This window comes from Oryzias latipes, chromosome 24, assembly GCF_053564925.1.
Source record: "Oryzias latipes strain Hd-rR chromosome 24, Olatipes_Hd-rR_3.1".
Classification (NCBI taxonomy): Eukaryota; Metazoa; Chordata; class Actinopteri; order Beloniformes; family Adrianichthyidae; genus Oryzias; species Oryzias latipes.
Genome location: NC_136260.1, coordinates 8,179,331 through 8,197,005, shown reverse-complemented (window position 1 = coordinate 8,197,005; position 17,675 = coordinate 8,179,331). Strand labels below are relative to the sequence as shown.

Genomic DNA, 17,675 nt, shown 5'->3' with positions numbered 1-17,675 from the left:
GCGCTAGCAAACTGTAGGAAGAGAAAAAGAAGAAGCCCCTCCCTGAGTCAAATACCCAGAGTGTATGTGACTTTATGCCAAGTAAAACTTGGATGTGGATGACAACATTTATATAAAAGAAAACTTTGTTTTTCCACTCAGAAGGGTAGTTCGAATGTTGTCTTGCTTGACACGTTCTGAAATGAAATGTCTCTCAACATTGGACTGCTCTTCTTTTGCCACACAGAGACCCACGCAGGAATCTTTCAAATGGTTGAAAAGTTCCTTTCCCCCCATTCACTGTGTTTTCTTGCCTTTTTATTGCATGTTTTCCAGGATAAATCACATCCTTGCCTTCACTTATATGAAGATATGAAACACATTTTTATGAATGTGCTTGTTTTATACAGTATTATTGTACATTTCACACCAATGCAAGTGCGACTTAATAAATACAGCAAAAAAAGATGATGAAGCTCACTGGTAAATAGGAGCTATTTTTAGACCAGGCCAGCAGGCGACTCATGAGGTCCATATGGTGACCAGGTTGGTGATCAAAGTAGGTCAAAGTAGGGTTAAGGTTCCAAGTAGAGTTTTAGCGATTAATCGATGAATCGATTTCTATTCCTACAATCCAACCAGAATGATCTGCCTGAGGTAAATTGTTAATCGATTTGAGCTAAACCATCATAAAGCACAAAACTGATCAGTCCATCATTCCAGTCCAATGGAAACACTTTGAATTTTTCAAAGTCATGTGACCATGAATGTGCTAGAATGTTCTGGGGCCTCATTTATAAAGCTTTGCGTAGGATTTGCGTCAGAAGTAGCGTACGGATGAAACATGGGACGTGCGTACGCAAAGAAATATTCGGATTTATAAAACCGTGCGCACGCACATCCTACGCATCTTTCCCTTAATAAATCACAACCGATTCTAAATGCAGCGCAGCTTTTTGCGGCTTCATGACACGCCCATAGTTGCCCATAAATAGTCCGTGAAACGCCCACAAATGAATATTCATTGATTGCGGAACCATGGCAAACACCGAGAGGAAATCAAAAAAATGTAACTTAAAAAACGTAAAGTAAAAGTTATCGTTGGCGAGGTGGAAAAAAGGAGAAAAGTGTTGTTTGTGGACAGTGTGGACATTACTAATGCCAAAAAGGCACGTGAGCGGCAAACGGTGGCGGACGCCGTAAATGCTGTAGCCTCACAACCATACCATTCGAGGTTGTGAGGCTACAGCGCTCCATCGGGGGGCGGCGGGGGGGGACACCGGAGCGCCAGATGCATGCGCCGGGGGGACCGGAGCGCCAGATGCACCGGGTGACACGCGTGGTTCCTCCGAGTGCTCCTCTGTAACGCCGGGCCCAAAAGCCCGCAGAGGTCCAACAGGACGGCTGGAGGAAGTCAGAACCGGCTCATAAGCCACTCGTCCTCATTTGCCAGCACGTCTTCTTGCTGTCTAAAGATGCGTTCACTCCGAATTCTTCCATTTGCCACATCTTCTAAGAGCGTAAGATCAGCCATTGTGCGTCATTACGCATTGTGATGGGGCATTTTATTTCCCTCCATTTAATTACATCTGACAAGCTACAGATGTCGGTAATAATCCACGTGGAAAAGGGAAATTGATCAGCGCAAATGTAATTTCTTGTTGCTTTCTGAATGGTTGAGACATACGCCATACATTGTTTTATCAAAAATAAAACAAACTAAAGGCATATGCATGAATACCATAATTCCATAGCTTATGAAGAAATGTTTTAATATGAAAACAACTTTCCCCAGTGGATAATTAGTACGTCCGTCCGTCCGTCCGCACGCCCGCACCTATATCTGCTCCGCCAGACGGACACACAGACGAGAATATCAGTTTTGTACATTATTTCGTTCTGTTAACTATATTATTTATGAGGATGAATTGCACAACATGCCAATATTGCAGAACATATTTCACTTTTCTTTTTCCAAATAAGTGTTCATTTGAATTTCTGTTGTAATTTTCGTTTGATTTTTTTGTTTGTTTCACTGCTGATCGATCAAACGGGTGTTTGTGTAGGCTGTTAATTGTAAGACTTGCTTTGTGAAGTCTTCATGTTATTTCTGAGAGGCAATATCGTCATTTTCACTTTGACGTGTTTCTTCCATCTGCCGACGGTGTCGCCGTTTCTCATTTCACCCGTTTTTGTGCGTACGCCTGGGTCAGAGCTTGCGTGGAGGACCGCACATTTTCCCGTCAAGTTTGCTTTTTATAAATCTCAACTATTGCGTAGAGAGTGGCGTACGCCTTCTTTTGTGCGTACGCAACGTTTATAAATGAGGCCCCTGATCATGTTCCCTTTGGATTCTTTGGATGTGGAAAAACAACAGTGGGCTGAACTTTAGGAAACTAAAATGTGAATGGATTTGACATTCATTCTTATTTACTTGTTTGTACACATATTTCATTTACACTTGCTTATCTTGAAGAAATATAAGGAGTCTAGAAATTCGGCCACACTTAAGGACCAGGGGCCTCATTTATAAACGTTGCGTACGCACAAAAGAAGGCGTACGCCACTCTCTACGCAATAGTTGAGATTTATAAAAAGCAAACTTGACGGGAAAATGTGCAGTCCTTCACGCAAGCTCTGACCCAGGCGTACGCACAAAAACGGGTGAAATGAGAAACGGCGACACCGTCGGCAGATGGAAGAAACACGTGAAAGTGACAGTGTGCGCCAAATCGTGCTGGCATGTGCTGTGCTACACAATGTGGCACAGCTTAAAAATGTGCCTCTACCCCCTGGCGCCGATTGCTGTGTTGGCCCCGACCCTGAACCCCATCCCCACGCATTTGAGCCAAATGCTGCTGCTGTGCGCCAGCGTTTGGAAGTGATGCGTCGCTTGTAAAGAACAACACAAGGCGTGGAAAATATTATTTATTTAAGAATTCCCTCATCGTGCAGTTTATTTCAGTCAGGGCAGTCTTGATTTCGCCCAACTCCTTGGCCACCTCTCTGATTGAACTACTGACTTCCCTCTGCATTTCAAGGACTGCATCGGTGAGGACACGTCCACTGCTGGAGGGTTAAGAGCCGCGTGCCGTGGAGACGCTGGGGCCAGACGGCTGCTCAGCATCGTAACCACTGGCCCCGCTGGAACACCCAGCAACTAAAATAAAATTGTTCTATATTAATATTCTGTAATTGTGTAGCCTGCATACATGTGACTTGACTGCATTCAGTTTAATTATTTCTCTTACCTGTGTCACCCGGTGCGTCGGCGTCCCCTCCGCCTCAGTCACCGAGGTGACTGAGGCGGAGGGGGACGCCGATGAGGGGGACTTAATAGGGATTCCCCAATAGCCGCCACTCTCTCATCAAGAGGGGTCAGCTCCGGTGTCCCCTTTCCCCCACCCGTGGCGGACACACTCTGCCGATGCAGCGCTAGACGTTTTTTTGCCTCGACTTTGATGTCCGATCATTTCTTTCATTTCTTTTTTATTTCGGCCACGGTCCGAGGTTGTGAGGCTACAGCATTTACGGCGTCTGCCACCGTTTGCCGCTCACGTGCCTTTTCGGCATTAGTAATACCCACACTGTGCCCTCCAAACAACGTTTTATCCTCTTTTCCACCTCGCCAACGATAACTTCTACTTCACATTGAGTGAAGTTACGTTTTTTTGATTTCCTCTCTGTGTTTGCCAAGATTTAGCAAGCCATGAATATTAATTTGTGGGCGTTTCACGGACTATTTATGGGCAACTATGGGCGTGTCATGGCGCCGCAAAAGCTGCGCTGCATTTAGAATTGGTTGTGATTTATTAAGAGAAAGATGCGTAGGATGTGCGTGCGCACGGTTTAATAAATCCGAATATTTCTGTGCGTACGCACGTCCTATGTTTCATCCGTACGCCACTTCTGACGCAAATCCTACGCAAAGTTTTATAAATGAGGCCCCAGGTCTTTATCTCTGCGTCACACTGGTTGAAGTTTTGGGTAAAGATGTCCTGGATCCATTTTAGGACAGTGAATCGGATTCTTCACAATGAACCAAAATCGACAGGGAATCAAATCGGGAACCACAAATTATGATATGAATCGAATCGTTACTAATACTTATTGTTACAGCTCTAGTTTCATCATCCTAACCTTATATGATTGAAAAATAAATTGTAATCTGAAATAATTTGACTTTTTCTTTGATGCTTTTCCTGTGATCTCTGTTGGGTTGCTTAGGTCAACAGTACTGTAACCTGATGCTTTGTAAACAACCTAAACTAAACTGGACGAAAAGGCAACATCAAGGACACCAAGAGGGCTTTGGGTTATTAGTCTTTACCGTCAGACTTCGCTGTGGCTCTAGTTTCATCCCAGAAATGTCCTATGTAATAAGCAGTTTGATGTGAAGTGGTTTGTAATGAAAAACATGGATGTTTAATGCAGCTAAAGCTAAACTTCAGTGTCAGCACAGCTTTTTTCTTTTTATATACCATTTTCAGATTTAGTCACCAGGCTTTATTTATTTATTTATTGTTAGATGCAGCACACAGTCCTTGGGGTGTTTTTAAACTCTGTGCTACTTTTTTTGAGAGAATCATGTTCAAAGCTGGCATGCCTTTTTGGAGTTTTGCAGACATTATGGTGACAAAAACACTCTCTCTGTGCTGTTGTTGTGAATCAGTGGTTCTTTGGGTGAGCTGCACATCAATACCAAGCAGCAGATCAGAGTGACAGAGAACAGACAAGACTGGCAGTTTAAGTTGGATACATAGTTTTTACTTAGTGAAAGATATCCTGAGGGTTTGGCTGGATGTGCTATAACCAGTCAATGATGGGTTTCTGATGTGTTAAAACAGAACTTTGATAAAACGCTCTTTATGGACACAACGTGCACTTACCTGAAAACAAAGTGTTGTATGAATCTGAAATCTAATTTTGTTTTTTCCTTCCAACAAAAACCTTTGGTCTTCCAGTTAACCCCAAAAACTGTCATTAATCGTTAATAAGCCAATGAATAATAAATAATATTATTATTTTTGAAACCTGTAGCGGTTAGCGCCTTTTCTATGGAGTTTGCATGCTCTCCCTGTGCGTGCGTTCTCCAGACACTCTGGTTTCCTCCCACAGTCAAAATTATGCTTCCAATTTTAATTGATGATCCTAAATTTTCCACTTAGTGTGAATGTGGATGTGTGTGTGGTCATATGATGGACGGCACACCATCCATTTTTATACCCCACCTTCGCCCATCAGTGGCTGGAAATGACTCCAGAAACCAAAGTGAGTTTAGAAAATAGATGAATAGGTGGATACTTGAAACCAGACTTGCTTTGGTTGTGTGTGTGTGTGTGTGTGTTTCTGTCCTTTTTTAACATAGAAATCAATGGTACTAGCCTCACGGTAAGGGTTGGGAAATAAGTGAATTAAAGGTATTTAATAAAAATAAAAAAACCTGCAAGTATTGAAGTCTCAGAGTGGGTGGGACAAAATTAAAGTGAGAGTTTTGTTGAGTCTCACCTGCCAATCAACCCCCCCCCCCCCTAATCTAATAATTCACACATCTGAAATCTATGAAAGACAAAACAGCAAACAAAAAAACACTCCTTCCCAACGAGTAGTCGGGAATCAATGGCAATGTGTTCCCTTGTAAAAAACAGCCCCCAGTAGTCTTTGAAGAACTGCAATAGTTTGCATCAAATTTTGGAATGGAAGATGAGGATGCATCATAAAGGTTAGGGGCCTTTTGGTCTTGACTGACAGTTTGCAATTAACCGATAGGAGTATTTAATGGGGCTGGCTGGATATGTATCACAATGCATATGTCCTTATACAATATAACCTTTATACCCCAAGACTGTAACAGAGACAATTTATCGCAACTATTTAAAAGAGTATGAAGTAAAAAATAAAAAAAACTTTGTCTGAATATAACACCTTTCACATGGAAAAAATCCTATAAAATACATTTAATTTATTATCAAAGCGCCGCAGCTATATCTCACATACAAGTTAGTTTAACCCGAGGAAACTCCAAGAGTTTCTTTGAAATTATGAATTATTTAGGGAACAATTTTCAATGTAGAAAAAGCTTAGATAATCCTTATTCAATAAAGTTCCCTAAAGACCCACTCCAGTGAAGCCTGTGTTTTTGGTGTTTTTGACATGTTCATGTAGAATTTTTCTCATGATGGAGGACATGTATAAAGAAAAATAAGAACAAAGCTGCATTTCTGAGTATTACTTTGATTGCATTGTTAGGAATCAGGAACAGACGAAGAAATGCTGTTGAAAAACAAGCTGATTTGTTAGAAAATATGTGGGCAGGCTGCTCCATTCTGATGCATCCACTTGCAGCCAAATAGATCCATGTACGGCTTTGTTTTCATGGTCTCAGCTGACGTCTAGCTCAAAACTGGAAGGCTGGATTGCTCCAAAATTGCTCGCCATGATGTTAAGTTGGGGCTGTAAGCTAGCGGGTGAGAGTGTAAACAAAGGGTTCACGGAAGACAATTTCCCCCCTTTGTCTGAGGACAGCTGGAATCTGAGCACATAACAGCATATTTATCAGCAGACTTCCCTTTGACTTCACTCTGACATCACAAAAACTTTTGTTCTTTAGTTTAAAAGCATTTTTCTCCAAACAATTAATTTGAAAATCCCCTTCTGGTAAAATTTCTGATTTATTTTCAAATGAATACATTGAGAAATGTATTCATTAGAAAGCTCCTGCTTTTAAAATTCCATGCAATCAAGATTCAAACAATTACATGTTGGCAGTGAAAATACGTAATCAAACAATGAGTGCCTTTAATCACATTTCAGTGTTTTTCATGTTAAATACAGCAGTAAATTAGCAGCTGTGGATTCTCTGCAGGATATGAGCGAGCCAATGAACAACCAGCTCATTAACACAGCATGGAAAGGCTGAAACTGCATGATTTTATACACATTTGAAGCCTCTCAGACTGAACTAGGCGTATTTGAGGGTTTTATACCGTCTTCCTTGTCCTCCCGTCTTCATCCACCATCTCTACAGCAGACAAGTAACTGCATTTGCTCTGTAATTGCTGCCATTGGGGAGTCTGGAGCATTAAAAACCCCTCCAGAAAGTCCCCAGCCGACAGCCTTCTTGCTGAACTCTGCTTCAACGAGCCGAAAAGTGAAGATAAAACTCGTTTCCTTTACTGCAGCTCTTGAACATACAAAGGCTAATACTCCAAAAAACTAATTTGAAGATTCCCTTCATGGTAAAACTAAAACAAAATGAATCATTTTCTAATGAAATAAATTAAACTAAACAGTAATCATGAAAGCCCCCTTAAAAAAAACATCAATTTCAATGCTACAGCTGCATAAGGTGCTGCAGATTGTGTCAAAGAGTGAACCTGCTGCTGAACTCCAGGTAGACGCAGAACCTGAACCAGAAAGAAAATGCACTGAAAAAGCAGGACACTGATCCCATGTGATTGTGTTCAGTTCCCCTGTTTTCTCCCAGTCCCTGCTGTCAGAGTGTTACAGAGATTTATAGACCTAAACTAAGCTGAACAACTATGAATCACACTAAAAATAAACTAGCAGACTGTCAGCTTGTCTATTCATTGTTTGGTGCACAGAGGAATGACAAGTAGACAGGGGAAGCCAACTGCTGATGTTCACCGATGACTGGATGCTGCTGCACCAGTGGAGGAATTTTACCTGCAACTACAATAAAAATGACAGAAAAGACTTCCTCTTTGAGTTCTAAAAGCCTGAAGTTATAATTTAAATCCTAAATCCACCAAAATGTGCAGATGCCATATTAACTTTAAAAAGAAGAATGTCTTTATCGTTTAGGCTTCATCTTTGCTTTTCAAGTATTAATTCAATTTTTACTGGTAAATTTTTAAAATCTCGCAGTTCAGATAAAAAGAAAAAAAAGAAGAAAAAGGAGGAAAAATGGTACAGCAGCTTTCACTTGCTACATCAATAAATAATGAAAACAAAATGAAATGGAAAGGAAATAAAATAGGAAATAAAAATATGATTAAAGGAAATCAGCTCTTAAGTGTTTGAAGACTTTTTGATCATTGCAGTCACAATATTACCTATCATGAGACAAGCTGTCTGAGCAATGTGTGCCTGACTACCCATGATGCATTTCACCAAGTGAGCGCACAGTGTAACTGCAGAACAACTGCTGAAGTGAAACACAGGGGGTTATAAAAAGAAAAAAAAAATGTGGGTGCGACCAGTATCAAGGCTGGAGAACATGACTTTGGATGTCATAAATACAGGATGCAGTCACAAATTACATCTTGCTTGACACGATCTGGTAACCATGGCAACGACCCATCCATTTATGGTAAAGGGAACTACATCCCACCCCCCACCCCACTGCAGATCCTGCAGGAACAAGAAGCTGAGAATGGATGTTTGCATGGTGCTGCAGACTCATGGTGTTTCATGACTGACAGAGAGTAATGGACCGCCACAATCCCCCCACCCTCACCCCCACCCTCCTGGTCTCACTCCATGTAAAAGCACATCCTCCCACTCTGGTTCTTTCATTTAGAGCTGCCACTGCAACACAGAAATGTGCTTTCTTTCATGTTTGCATAATGACAGGAGGAATTTGTGCTTGTGAACAGCGGGTGTGTTTGAACAATAACAGATTCCATTGCCTCAGCCTATTAGACCTTTGCTTTAATTATTGGCTATTCATATTTGCCATAATAATAGTTATTGTTGCAAAGAAAACTGCGGGAAATCTACCCTTCCATTTAGCTACTCTTTGTTCAAATGAACCACAAGCTTTCAATAAAAACAGCTTATATAATAAGTGATGTTTAGTCTTTTTTAGCTTGTTTTTTCTCTCTATTTTGGCATTTGTGCACCAATGCAAACCTTGTTTTGCAGCATTTGATTAGGAAGAAGAGCAAAAGGATTTTAAGACACTTTTGATAATCTTAATGGTCAGATTGCTTTAAAGGAAAACTTCCTGACTCACTTCTAAAGCTGAGTTTTAAACTTGGGATCAGAATTGGGAATAATAGAAGCTGTGCCGTAATCAAGAATGCTCTAGATAAAAAAAAAAAAGATGAGTGAATTCTTACTTCAATGCATTTTCATTGCAGCTTAAAATAACAATCTAGCATCTTTCTTTTTTAAGATCCTGCAATAAAGCGATATAAAAAAGTTTTTCAGGTCCATTTCTTCTGTTTTTCTGTGTTGTGTTTATCTTTGTGCGAGCGGGTCATGGTCAGCTACTCCTTGATTGCAGGGTCCCTGCTCATCATCAAGCAATCACCGGGAGGCCCTTTAAACCAGGATCTGAGAGCCAGCTGATGCTAGATCACTGTACTGCTGTGTAATGGAGCATGGCCTGCACTTTTCTATCAAATATTCTTCTTTTCTGTACACTTTCACTAACTGGAAAGCAAATTAAATCCTTTGTACAGATAATGTTCTAAATAGAAATTGTTGGATAGTGTTTTCTTGGTTTGTGGTTTGAGGTCATTTAATCAAAATACAATAGAAATATTCAACGAGGTGTTCAAATTTGAGATTCCTCTGTCCTCCTTGGATGTTTCTGTGATAATGTAACCATGACGATAATATTACTAGCTTAAAAATGTTGGAAGCTTCTGGTCCTTCCTTTAAACTAATCTTTTTATGTCCCATAGCAGTCCTGGACTGCATGGACCAAATTGTATTCTAAATTCTTTTTTCTTACTGCCCCTTTCAGCAAAAGTTTTACCCCATGTACTCAAAAGCTCACCCAAATTTGGACGCACAGAACCCAGTTAAAATACGTTTTTAAAAAATATTTTAAAATCCAACGTGAGCGTGGCGAGCTCGCAAAAATGGCCCTGTTGCTTGTACATTTTTTCACGGGAATATTGTGAAAAATAATACATCAATCCTTTTATGTGTTCCTTTGTGCTATCTTAGATGACCCCACCCTTACAATGACGTGTTCTCCCTACCATGACAAAGGTGGATAAAGGTGGAAAGATTTCATGTAATCCATGGACACCAGTGAAGATCACAAATCATTGAAGAAAAAAGGTTCAGAGCACTGTCTAGTGGGGTCTAGATGACCCAACTCCCAACGTTAAAGTGCCTAGGATAGCACAAGGGTTACGCTGAACAAAAAAATATGCTTATTTGCGTTTCAATATTTTTGGTTTCAGGTATTCGCAGACTTTTTCATTGACGTGACTCCTCTGGTTCATCACAAAAACTCAGCACAAGACGCTTGTATGAGACGTTTGTGTCCGAGGAAGGTGCTGCAGGAATTTCCGAGGAATGGAGATGAAGAGCACACCGGACCGTCGGCTTCCTTGTTTGCTGCTAAAGAATTTTTCACACCAAGCAACAGCTTGTTCTACCGGTTTCTGAACCGCTATAACTGAAGTTTGTGCCCTTACATGGAGAAATGGCATCGGCTGACTCAGAAGAAGCAGGATAAGATCCTGAAACGTTGAAAAAGATAATTGCGTTGAATAATTGTCATTGGGATGAATGAATGATGGATGAAATCGGGCGATAGAAGCAACATGCTGCTGCTGGACTGACGCGCCGTGCCCGACACTCACACCGCTCACACTTATGGACAGCTCAACCCCTCCCTGCTCACAAATAGGAAGTACCGTGAAACAGGCGCCGCCATGTTGAAACCAGTTGACAGTGATTGGTCCAAGTTGCTCTTAGCCATTGTATCTATGGCTACTACTGTTGCCATTGCCATAGTTGTAATGACTCAGGAAGCTAGTGTGAGGGATTTGCCTGATTTTACGAGAGCTAGAGGTTAGGCATTTTCTATGGGTGACATCACACCTCGATTCGTCCATTGTTTTTACAATCAATGGCACAGAGAGACAGAGTGAAAGTCTTAATGTGTGTTAAAAAAGTTTATTTAGTCTATTGCTCTGAAAAGAAACTCGCTGTGTTAAACAATTTATTCGTCTCCAGTCCCTAAGCCTCACGAATATGGGAGGAATTCCGTATAACATCTGACAGCTGACATTTAAAAACTTTTTCATAAATTTGTGTTGGGGGCAGAAGAGGAGAGTGAGGGGTATGTAGCAACCACTCAGCCAGTGAGGGCGGGTCAGGAGGGAGCTGTGAGGGCAGGCGGGTTAGTGACTGCAGACCGTAGATCGCCACTTGCATTTTTAATTTCACATAGGAACTGGTACAGGAAGAGATGTCTACACCTTCCAGAACAGGAGTCTTTGCAGCTACCACCAAAACGTCTGCGCAGCCGTCCAGTTTTGAAAATGAAAGAGACATCACTGCAACGTTTGTTAGAGCATGTAAGTGTGACTTTCAGTAGATTTCTTGTTCAACAGCTCGCCGTGAGGCAGAGGCTTCCAAAAATATCAGCGTGAACAATCTGTCTCACCTCCACGGGCCCATGGCTAGATGAAACCCTAGGAATAGTTTGAATATGCAAAAAAAAAAGCCTGGATAAAAAGGTCTTGAGAAAGATAGATATTTACATGCTACTTTCATTAATGCTCCAAAATACCTCTTATTTTATAAAGTTTTAGTAAAAAGAAAAGAACCTACACTCAAGCAAATGCCCTATATAGTTTAAGTGTTTTGCAATTCTACTTCTTCTGAAGGACCCTTCCAGGAAAGCAACTGGGCAACACGTATCTATCCTCTTGGGATCAATGCTTTAAGTCTTTGGAGTGAAGGAGAGGGTATTCCCTTTTAAAGTGCATGACAGATGCATTGTGCAGAGCTTCCCTACAATTAGACTCAATTCACGTTGTGTGTCTTTGCAGCAGCCAGGAGGATTAACAATCCAGTTGCCCGGCAACCCTTTGCAACCGCAATCGTTGAAGTCTTATTGCCGTGACGCCTTCGTCGGAGACATTTAAGGAGCAAACGCAGGTCAGTGAGTTCCATTCATGTTCAATATGCTTCAAATTTAAATGCACGCGTGAAGCTGGTGTTCTTTTGTCAGGTCAGCTTTACGGAAGCAGAAAAATCCTGCAACAAATCCAACCTTTCCCTCAGGATTCAACATGTTTTCATCAGAAATAGCAGAAGCTGCTTTTGTTTTTGTTTGTTTTGTACTGGAACACTGTCAAATTGAAATTGCACCAAAACACTGGAGAGTTTCACTACCCTACGTTAGACAGGCGCATCGATCAATTCTTTTAATAGCCTCTTCTAAAAACAGTGTTGTTTCATTTGCGTCTTTTATTTAATTGTAGCTATCAAGTAAATACAGAGTACATTGAAAGAAGTTTAGATCAGTTAAGAGTTTCTCCAGAGCTACGGACACACCGGAAATGTGACGTGCTAAACGTACTAAATGCGCTGAACGTGGGATCTTGAATGGCCCATGGTATTCACACTGGACAAGCAGAGATGGGCTTCTTCTTTGTTTACCAGCACGTCTACCAACTACAGGTGGGAACAAGCTTGGTGCAAAATGTTAAACCTGTGAAAATCTGGTGAATCTTGCTCCAGGCTTTTCCTTTCACAGCTGTATTCCTATATGAATACAGCTGTGAAAGGCTTGGTGTCATAGAATTCTGCCCGAGGACAAACTATTATTATTAATTTCTTCTCCATGCTTAGTTTTCAAACAGTTGGCATTTCCTTTAATCCAAATGTCGCTACCAGATCCGAGTTCTGGTTTAACTAGCAACACGCATTCAATTGCTGCGAGTTTTGTATGTAGATCCCAAAAATGGTCTTAGAAACCTTTCATAGCGATGTGTGAGTGTGAGAAATTTGAACGCAGAAGTCCAAAATGTGTATTTATGCATACATAAACTAATCATTGGAAGTGGCCACTTGAACGCGTGTTGTGGGTTCACTCAACTGCTCCTTTTTTCTTTTCATGATCAAACAAGTTTTTAAAAATAGAGAAAGCTTTAGAAAATAAAAGCTCAATTTACTTTAAAATAGAGATTCTTCTATGGGTCTTTTAATCTCAAAGACAGTTAGGAAAAAAACGAAAAACATTTTCTTGATTTTTTCTTGCTCCCTATATGGGTCACCACATCAAATCCTCCGGCCCCATTCAATCCTCCCTGCATCTTCCTTTAACTTAACTGCATCCATGAACTTCCTCTTTGCTCTTCATTTAGTGTCACGGTGAGGAGGCTCGAAAGCCGGTAGGACCCAGAATGCAGAGGCGGAGGCACACGGTTCAAGGGCAAGGGGTTTAATAGAAACAAAAGCGCTGCAGAGCAGGATGACAAAACAAAACTAAAACTTACTGTGGCATGGCGAGGGACAAGGAACAAGGCATGAACACCATAACAGGGGTAATGGACCAACACAGGAGGAAGGCAGAGACAAGACTTAAATACAGACAGGGCAGACAAGACACAGGTGAACACGATCAGGGCAGATGGGACAAAAGGAAGTAAAACTCAAGAAACAAGACAAGACAGGAAACCTTTCAAAATAAAACAGGAAACAGAACCAAACAGGACAGGACAAGAACTAAAACGAAAAACAAGACACAACAAACTGAAACCATGACATTTAGGGCTCATTTTTGGTAGCTTCAACCTCAGCATCCCTTTACCAACATAACCACTGTCCATCCTCTGAACGTTTCTAAACCACCTTAATTTGACAGTTTAACTCCAAAACATCTACCATGATCTGCCTCTTTGATGGATTCAAAGAGAACAAAGAGAACCTCAACATCTTCATCTGTGCTTCCTCCACCTCTGCCTCCTGTCTCTTTCCCAGAGCCGCTGTCTGTAAACCAACAACATGGCTGCTCTCACCTTAGTCTTTTACACCTTTTCTTTCATTCTTGCAGACACTTTTCACATGCTCGCACTGATCACACCTGACACCTTCCTCCACCTGTTCTAATCCGATTGCACTCTCCTCTTCACCTCTTCCCTGCATTCTTTCTGTTGCTCTGGACAGTTGACCCCCAAGAACTTTAAGTTTGTGTGTTGTTCTTAATTAAATAAATCTACTTCAGGAGAAAACCACAGTTAATAAAGGGAACTTTAGCAACAATAAATGTTGAGCTGGAATATTTGGAGCCAGTTGAGTTTTCAGCTGCTGTGATGCAGCAAAGAAATTGGATTTTCTTTTCTCGTTCATTGAGAATGCTCCCATGAGAGCAAGAGTAAGCAAAATCCCCACTGATCTCTGTGTTAGACAGTATTTTATACAATAGGAATGCTGCTGTACCTGGGAGTTTTGAGAAGCAGCTCTAAATATGTGAGGTTTGTAGCAGCACATTTGTTGGAAAACAACTTTCTTCTCCTTATAGATGTCCATAATTTCATTAACAGACTTTTTAACCATAAAAGTTTGACAAATACACGTTACTTTTTTGGAATAAGTTCTACCTCACAACTGCATTTGGAAAAATGGGAGATAGTGTTCACATGCATACAGATGCCAACATTCAGGAACTGTATATTCCTCAGAGGGCACTCTGGTTCCAGAGATAATGAGCAGTGAGGCGGCTGTGGGCTGAAGTCTCCAAAGGGAAATGAGGAACCACAAAGTCAAGTAATTGGAAGCAAGTGTGGACTTCTGAGGGATTTTTCTATTAGAACTCTTATACAAAACCCTCAACATACCATCTATAGCAGATAAAAGGATAACCAAAACGCCCCCAAGAAACATACATTTGTATGAAAAGGATCTGCTTTTGAGGCAATAAAATCAGAATTTGCAATAATGTTTGTGGTGTCGTGTTTACATTGCTGCCCTGATCGATATGTATTGATCAGTTTGTCACCATACATGACTGTTGTGTTGCTCTGTTAACTTTGGAGCTGCAGCTCGATAGAAAACAAGCACGAAGAGATCTACAGTTTTAAATTCTTACCCAGGTGGAAAAGCATCCGTTACTAGTTCAGAGGGGCAATATTTAAGATCCAGCTGGAGGGTAAAAAGGAAGCAAACATAAATTCTAATGAGAGCTTTGAGAGAAACGTGTGGTAAGGATTCAGGAATGGATCAGAAAAAATGGCAGCATGGACATGTTTAGCTGAAGGCTGCAGTTTCATGTGAGACACAATCAAACAAGTTTTTCTTAACGAAAATAAGAGATAAGAACTCCAAACATCTAACATGATGCCATCCCTACAAGAAAATATTTCTACAGAGACAAGAGGCACTTTCACTCTGATAATTAATGAATGAAAAGAGCCTGCTTTTAGTCTAACCTTGTCAAGTACTCTTGCATAACATCTCTATGTCAGGACCCTTTGTACCCACAGTGTAATACATCTTTAATTAAACTGAAAATGGAGTTAAGAAAATAAACTCCAACACTGGAGTCACAGTTAAAACTAAAGAGCAATCAGACATCATTTGAGCTTTGCTAACAAAGTGTTTACACATACTGCTGTTTGTGATTTTATCAGCGGTTTAATCTCATTCTGAGATGAAATTGAACTTAAATCAATCTACAAAAAAACCTAAATGCTAGCTTACCCAGATCTGTTCAAGCACAACAAAAGATAGATATTTGAACGACACCTTAACTTTCAGGTTTTACTGGTTGGAAGACCAGTAAGAAGACCAAGTAGAAGAAGATTGTCTTTTTTTAGACAAACGTGAATCAAGCGTCTGACACATAAATACACCCAGTTTACTTTAGCATAGAGAATTTTATTGTTATTTAATAAACCCTGAAACTCAGTAGTAAATTGAGAGCTTTGCTATCTGAGTCACCTCTCTCTTCACCACAACAGACCAGTACAGCGACCGCATTACAGCTGACGCCGCACCCATGAGCCTGTCAATCTCACGTTCCGATCTTGCCTCAATCGTGAACAAGACCCCAAGACATTTAAACTCCTCCACCTGGGGCAGCAGCACTCCACTAACCCAGAGAGGATAACCTTTCACTGGGTCAAAAACCATGGCCTCAGACTTAGCAGTGCTGACCTGCTCCAGTGCATACTGGAGGTCTGGGTTGCACCTAGAAATTCTGTCTGTAAAGACTATGAGCAGAACCGGTGATAAAGGGCAGCCATGTCGGAGGTCAACACGCACCGGGAACAGGTCTGACTTACTGCCGGCTCTGCACACCAAGCTCCTGCTGTCAGCTGCCTCTGGAGTGCCACAAGCCAGTCAGACTTGATCGAACTCTTTCTTCAGCTTGACGGCATCCCTTATTTCCTGTGTCCACAACCGGGTTCGGGGGTTTCTGCTGTGACAGGCACCAGAGACCTAGTGACCACAGCTCCGAACAGCAGGAGAGACAATGGAGGTGGATAACAAGGTCCACTCAGACTCCAGCCTCCCTCGGTACCTGTTTATCCCTCTCGAAGGAGTGAGTTTCGGGGCCCAGGCTCCATGTGGAGGTGAGCCCAACCATATCTCGCAGGTACCTCTCAACCTCCCACACAAGCTCAGGCTCCTTCCCTTCCAGAGATGTGACGTTCCATGTCCCAAAAGCCTAATTCCATGATCATGGTTTGGGCCGCGAAGGCACCCGGACCACATTGCACCAGCACCTTCTGAGCTCTCCAAAAGGTGGTGGGCCCAAAGGAGAGTGATCTCATGTCGTTTCTTTAGGTTCAACCTGACTGGGGCCCAAGGGAGGAGCCCCGGTCGCCAGGTGCTGCAAGCCCCAACCCCAGTCCTGGCTCTAGAGTTTTCCCAGGTGGCGCCAACGTGAGTGAGGTAGCAGAGTCTCTGTTTGTGCTTCTCAAAATTGGGTTCTGAACGGCTCTTTGTCTGGCTCATCACACAGGACCTGTCTGCCATGGAGACCCTACCAGGGGCAAAAAACCCTGACAGCTTAGCTCCTGGGATCACTCAAGCTCTCAAACCCCTAAGGTGGCCGTTCACGGAAAGGCCACAATCATCATTTTTGTCACAGGCCAGAAGGCATTTTTATCTTCACATAAAAATAACAAAAAATGTTCCGATATTTTGCTTTCATCTGTTTTTTTCTCCCACAAAAAGAACTGCAATCGTTGTTTCTTCCTGTAAGGATTGCACGTTACATGGCTGCTGATTAAACTGAACAACTGCAAAAATCCAGAACATGCAGTCAAATGTTGCATTTTACAGATGAACCGTTACTGTGGCAACTGCAGTACAAACTCCATGAGGTCTTGCAGGCATTGCAGCTCCTCGCTCTGACTCTGACACTTCATGAACTTCTTTTGCCTGTTCTTTTTTTTTTTTTCAAAACACTCGCAGAAACTCAATCAGTCACACTGCTCATTCCTGTCACTGAAACAGCTGCAGTCTCCTTGTGTAAAACCAAACTGCCTTGAGCATCTGCCTCAACTCTGCTGACTCCATCTGACTGCTTGGCTCTCTCGGGCAGAGATGCCTGAGGCCAACTCAAGATATGGAAGCTTTTCCACATAAGCGTCTACTTAATCACTGACTGATATGAAAACTCTGCCCAGAAAAAGACTTCAACTAATTGGATTCATTGAAGCCTGACAGGCGACGATGCTAATGCAGCTGTCTTTACACAAACTTTTTAACATTGAAAGTCTTTTTTTTTTAAATCATTTTTTTAAATTAACTTTTTTGATGAGGAGTTGATTGATCGACATTTCTGCACAAGTGGAAGTTGCCAAAGAAATGACCTCAAACGCTACAAATTCTTTGAATAGGAAACAATTGATTTTGGTTTTTTTTTTGCAGGGTGAACAAAGTGCAAAGTCAGTAGAGCCAACTCGAGTAGAATCAGCAGAGTTGAGAGCAGAGATTAAACTCATTTTTAACTAGCTAATCCCCTG

At 41.6% G+C, this 17,675-nt stretch overlaps 1 long non-coding RNA gene across 1 annotated transcript; it reads left to right on the top strand.

The window, feature by feature from the left end:
- The first annotated feature begins 11,129 nt into the window (after positions 1-11,129).
- LOC144990137 (uncharacterized) lies at positions 11,130-13,203 on the top strand. Its single transcript, XR_013654093.1, has 3 exons — positions 11,130-11,267; positions 11,745-11,853; positions 13,065-13,203. It is a non-coding gene; the product is annotated as an uncharacterized LOC144990137 (long non-coding RNA).
- Positions 13,204-17,675: the final 4,472 nt, after the last annotated feature.